We start from the raw sequence: 6937 nt of genomic DNA, 5'->3' as shown, positions 1-6937 counted from the left end.
CAAAAGATTGGAAATAAGATAATAATTGAATCTCCCTAATAATAGGACATAAATCTATTCAAGTGAGGTATTTGGTTCACAAAGAAATTGCACACAATATAACTCAAAAACAAACTAACTGATGTGATTTGCTTGTAAAGCATTTTGGAAAATGATATTTGGTTTCATAAGTTTGTCTTTTCAAAGTTATTGTGTATGTATTTTATTTTATTTTTTCTTAATGGTTGAGGATGTTATTATTAATGAAGTAGCGTATTTTTTTATTTTTAAAAAATGTCTAAAGATGTTTAAAAAATATTTGAAAGAAAAAAAAAATGCAATTGCATTAGTAATAAATTTGAGGAGGCAAGCTACTTATAAAAAAAAAAAAAAAAAAAAAATTTGAGGAGGCAAGCTCATGGGCTGAGTAGTAGCACCCAAATTACGTTGTGAGATCTCTTTATTTTGCTTTGCAATATTTATTAAGGCTTTGTTTAGATGTTGAGCTGAGTTAAGATCAATTAAGTTTTTTATAAATAGTAGTGAGTTAAGATGGAAGAGTAAATTTTATGAAAATCACTGCTCACCTAAGATGAGTTTAGATGCATTTGGCTGTTACTTCCAAATGCCACTTCTTCCCGTTGCATCCGTCTTCAGGATAACCTAGTCATAGGTTTTCACTTCTCAGTGAGTGAAAGATTTGTCCTGGGTGTATGTTGAAAGCTTCTATAGTAGAACTCATTCGAGAGGACTTGGTGGTCTTAAGAATGGTTCGGGTGGGGGGGGGGGGGTTATCTTGAGAATAAAGAAGACGAATAGAATCTAATTCATGTTCATGCTAACAAAGATGAGTTTTAGATATATTTATGAGAAAATTGAAAATGATTGTAAGTCCCACGTATAAAGAGGTTTTAAGTTGAAATGAATTTAATGATTTGATAATTGAGTGTTTGAATGTTAAGTTTAATTTAAAATTAGATTGATCTATCTAAGTTCTGAACGCGACCTAGGTCGTTAATTGTTATCAACACGGACTAATAAATCAAATATGCCTTCCATTATTTTGACATTCATCGTATCATTTGATTCTGTTTTGAAAATGATAAATGTTAGATATTATGAAATCATGAAAGAAAAACTTTTTAAAATCAGGTTCTGCAGAAATATTTCGTCATGAAATCAAGGTTTGGATTTTATGCTTTTCTTTTTCGAAAATGAAAACATTCGACTTCATCATCTCGACCTAAACCATCTTCAACTTATTCATTTAGGTTGTATTTGGATGTTGAAGTGAGTTGAATTGAGATGATAAAATATTGTTAGAATATTATTTTTTAATATTATTATTATTTTAAGATTTGAAAAAGTTGAATTATTTATTATATTTTATATTGAAATTTGAAAAAATTGTAATGATGAGTTGAGATAAGTTGAGATAAGTTGAGATAGGTTGATAATCCAAACGAAGCCTTAAAAAGATAAATTAGAAAAATATATTCATTTTTATACAAAATTACACGTACTAAAAATATTTTTATTTTCCAGATAATAAATATTTTTTATTTTTTGGAATTTCCATAGAGAAGTCATATGTTTATTAAGATTTAAAAAGAGGAGAGGAATAGAATCTGCAAAAGCGCCGCGGTTTCGGATTCCCAAAATGGAGAATAACAACAGTACGGTATCGAGAGAGACGCTGGACCAGGTGGCAAGCTGATTTGGTTCCACCGTCGTCTCCGACTTCTTCTCCTCCCTCGAGCGCTTCTCCTACCTCAATCTCTCCACCACCGACCCCGACGACGATTACGACGACTACGACCACGGCGACCAAGATGACCAGAACGATGTCGCCAAGCACCCCCCCTTCTGATTCTTTCTCCCTCTCCGGCCGTCGGTATTCTCCCTCTATGTTGGTGTGGAACTTGGTTTCTTCTTTAACGTATTATCGTCGTTGATGTGCCCTGTGAGACGCTCTCGCGCGCGCGAATAATTGAATTATAGCTTCTTGTTGGTGGACTCCAGATCATGGTCATGATCAGATTGTTGCTTATAAAAGTTTTCTTTTTTCTTTTTCCTTTTGATTCTTGATTGATGATGACTAAAGCTTGATTGAACAAATTAAGAAGCAAATGCTGAAGACATTCTCTCTCTCTCTCTCTCTCTGTTTTTTTTTTTTTTTTTATTGTATTTTACTTGTAAGGTTCATATAGGGGATTTTGGTTTGTGATCTATCCCACCAGCAAAGGGGAAGTTCGCTGCCTTTTTTGTTCTTTGTTTCGGAGTCTTTTACTCGTTATTGTCGAGAAATAAACATGTTTGTTTTGCTTCTTCAACTTGAATACATTAGTTATTAGAATATAAAGCCGATACATTCTATGCTTGGTAAGATTTTATATTATATTATGTTATACTATATTGTGATATATATATATATATATATGGCATGTTTTGTATGTATGTGATTATCATATTTGTTATGTAAAGAGTTTTGTGTTGATCACCCCCACTTTATATAATGTCAGTTGGTGGAGAGGAATGCGTACATAATAGAGCTAAAAATATAACTGCACCAGGAGAAATATTTTGCATTGATTAGGAAGCTTCAGCCCCCATCCTTTTTGTTTCTGATATAGAGAAAGAAATTGACAAAGATAAAAACATGAAGAGAAGAAAAGAAAAGAGTTCAACCCTTTTTGGGGTGATAATATTAATGTTCCATTAATGGACTCATTAGCTAGGTTTGCAGTACTTCAAACATCTTCTAATGGCACCTGAAAGTTTCTACGGTTGCTTTCACTTTATTCAATTACTCTTCCCAGAAAGCAAACTTGAAATGCTGCGCTTGAGAAAGGGGAAGAAATAAAGGTGCTGCTTTCCAGAATCTGTATCACGCTGATCTTACTGTATAGAAGAAGAGTATCATGCACTACTTATGGCAGTAGTTTGTTGCAAAGAGCATATTCAATCTGGTGAGTTGTAGTCATTCTTATATCAAATGCACTCTTAGTTCAAATAAGCTATCATCAAAGACAAGTTCAATTTCTAACTTCTCTGTCTAAGTAGAATTGCTGGAGAAGAGCTAGCTCCTATGTCAAATACTTTCTTTATGGCAAGGAGTAATAGCTGAAAACATTCTGATTCCTAAAACACTCAAAGAGTCAAGAACATGGTAGCTACAATCTTTCCTTCTCATATATGTATTGCTCTAGAAAGTCCTTAAGAGAACGTAGAAAAACGAGTCAAGAGAAAATAATTGATGCATCTACAGATTTGCAAGGTGTACAAGTTTGAATTTTGCATTGCCTTCAAAATTTTACATTTAGTGCATCTCTCTCTCTCTCTCTCTCATGGAGATGTATACACTTCAGAATTGCTAGTTGCATCAATTGCTACTTATTATTAGTCTAAAAGGACCATATATAAAACGGGGAACATGCACATGAAGTGCTCAACTTTACCAGCCTTGTTAATCTTCATGCTCTTTCCAACAAAGCAGCAAGGCTATGCATCGTCGGATTATGTACAACTTTGTTCTCTTCTCCTTGAAGGTTTTCGCCTTTGGCTCTCGAACCTTGGTTTGCCTTCGCTGTGAAGTAGAAAATTCCATGAACTTGGTTCTGAGACAACCCCAGCTTGGAACCCCTCGTTTGTCTTAGATTGTTAGGACTTTGGAGTGGTCTTCCCTCTAGGAATCTTTTTATATGTAGGAGTTACTGCAGTTTCTTTCAGTTTTTGTTTTTGTTTTTGTTTGTTTTTGCAAGTCAAAAAACAAAATAATTAAATTAAAAAAAAAAAGGTCTTACAAAGCAACTCTACTGTTCTACTAAAAGAAGCCTAGAGTTCAAGTTCTTCTCCCATATGCTGCCTTAATTTACTTCTCCGCTTCATAATCCGGAATTTCAGGTTAATTGTATTTGAACACCCGAATTACGGTTTTTTTGTCCAGATGATTTTAATAGCAAAATGACAAATTGAGCACATGATTACCCTTCTAGTTCTAGAAACATTAATCAGGAATTGTGCGGCTACGGTTAGATATTTTCTGAAAATAAAAAAAAGATACAATAATTAATCAAGTAACTGAATCACAACTACCAACCGCCTCAGAGGTCGATGGAGATGGCTTCACCAGTCTTCTGGTTTAATTTTCAGTTTTCTTTGTAGATATTGATAAGCTGCCATAACCTACGAAAGTATGGAATGACGTAGACACTGCCGGTATTCCGATAGGTTGTGTGTATATATATATATATATATATATATATATATATATATATATAGTAATTCTATATACAACCATAAAGTGCGTAAACGCCTATAATCGTTTTGAAAAAGAGTGAGGTCTACTATTAAAAAATTATTTTTTTCATGTAAATCCTATATTTTATTCACTTTTTTTCAAAGTGATTACGTGACAGTTGCACAATTCACGGTTGCAAATATATTTTCTCTTAAGATTTTGCTTTTAATATGAACTAAAAATTGAATCATTTATTTAAGAGAAATTCTATTTGCATTCCTGAGTGAGGGGTTGCATGTGTAATCCTATTGATGAATTAGGGTAAAAGGAGAAAAAACATCATTTTAAAAATGATATTATTGTAATTTTAAATTTTTTTTAAACATAACTGTATGAACTTGTATGAGCAGTCCTCATTTGGAGATTATATGTAGACTAACTCTTTATTTAAAGATGATCTTTCCCGGCACTTAAAGAAAAGAAATACTCTAGTTACAAATAGATTACTTAAAAATAATCTCACAAGTTGATATTGCATGATGGGGTTTGTCAAATTATAAAATTACTTTTTATTATAAAATAGATTTAACGAACTAGATGAAGCCACGTTACTTTAAAGATTATATAGAAATGTTAATATTTTACTGCTAAACTGGATTGTTGAGCATAAGATAATGGACATAATGTACAATTTACCCTTTTTGTCACGAAAAAAATGTTAAATATTTCACAGTAAAAGTATTAAAAAAAAAAAAGAATACATCAAGCAATATATCATTTTAACGGTCAAGATTTGTGAATTTACTATATGAAAAATTTTATTTGCAATCCTCAAATGATGATTGCATGTGCAGATCCATTGATATATTTTATTAAATGAAAGTTATTGTAATTTGAAAGGTATATTATTGTAATTTTAAAAAGCTTTTAAAGATAAAATTATTCAAGTTTGTATATACAATCTCCAAATGAGAATTGTACATAGAAGTACTACTCTTACTATATATATATATATATAGTCCTTCCCACTTTTCTGATTTCTCTGTCAATTCTTTCCCATCCTCTTCTTTATTTATTTATTTATTTGAATAAATCTTCTTTATTTTTCTTACCGTTGCTTTTTCACTTTATAGTTTTTATGTAGTTGTTTTGTTGGTGTGAGGAAATTAATTAGATCCATCGTTGCCATTTGGCAGATGCAACTCCACCTTGTAGCATCTACGTGTATATTCACTTTACCATAGCATATTATTTCTCTTTTATCTCGATTTAAATAGAACTAGCATACATGCATCATCGTCTTCAACGAACAATTTATATGAGACTGATCATTTAATCTGCTGCTTTGTTCGAATGGTGTTTATTTTATTGCATATAATAGTTGGGTGAAGAAAAATTAAGAGATTGGTTTATATATCAGAGGTGCTCACTCAAAATATATGAGGAAAAGTAATGCTATATACAGTTATAAGTTGTACAAATGTCGTGCACTCTTCTTAAAAAAGAGTGAGATCTACTATTAAAAAATTAATCTTTTCATATAACTCTCGTATTTACTCTTTTTTCTTTTTTCTTTTTTCAAGAGTAGTGTGTATGTAGCACTTGTGCAACCAAAATCTTCAATATAAATTTTAATTATTTTCAATTACATTTCCTGATAAACTTTCACAAAATGACTATTTGGTTTGATTAATGTGAATATTTCGCTGCTCAGAAACGACCTTTTTCCACAATAAATGAGACACTATCGGTTTCTTTCGTTGCAAATGCAGACTGGTTGTGGCTGGTCAAAAGGAGTTGTTTTGGCTTTTTGCTCGAAGAGTTTGAGATTTTGAATGTCCCTAAGACCAGAGGATTGATTGCTGACGCCTCCATTCCTAGTACTACACCTTCATGAGTAAAGAGCTTCACCTGAATCACCTCTACAGAAGCTAAAGACATCGCAAGGAGAAACAGTACGTACTTTGTGTCTCACCTTTGAAATCATCAGATGGTTTGCTTTGTGATTTTATCTATGTGCTAGCAATTCGAGTTCCTTTATGATACTTTTTTTTTTTCCGGATACAGATCAGAGTTCCTTTATGATACTAACTCGTTTGTTTTCATACTTCATCTCAATTTATCTCATCTAATTATTACAATTTTTTTAAATTTTCACATAAAATATAATAAACAATTCAACTTTTTGAAATTTCAAAATAAAAATAATATTAAAAAATTAACAATATTTTATTCAACTTTCATCTCAACTCATTTAAAAAACAATGACGCTTAAGGGAAGGTTTGGATAAAAAAAACATTTTAACTCATCCCATCTCATCTTATTATTAGAACTTTTTTAAATTCTCACAGAAAATACAATAAACAATTTAACTTTTTCAAATTCTAAAATAATAATATATTAAAAAAATAATATTCTAAAGACATTTTATTCAATTTTTAACTTTCATCTCAGTTCACTATCCAAACCTCCCTAAGACTATGTTACATTTAACTTTTTGAATTTAGATCATTTAAAATTTTTATTTTGAATTTTAGAGTCTAGGACGGTAGATAAATCGATGTAAAATGTATAACCTACAACATTTAAGCCGTCCAAATAAATTTCTTGACTAGTAATAAATACTCAAATAATATTATAATTTGATAGAGTGAGAAATTCACTTCTTTTTTTTTTTTTAGTGAGCCCCACATTTTTACAAAAATCTTGCAGAAGTC

Source organism: Juglans microcarpa x Juglans regia, chromosome 6D (genome assembly GCF_004785595.1).
Source record: "Juglans microcarpa x Juglans regia isolate MS1-56 chromosome 6D, Jm3101_v1.0, whole genome shotgun sequence".
NCBI lineage: Eukaryota > Viridiplantae > Streptophyta > Magnoliopsida > Fagales > Juglandaceae > Juglans > Juglans microcarpa x Juglans regia.
This window is presented reverse-complemented; position numbering follows the sequence as displayed.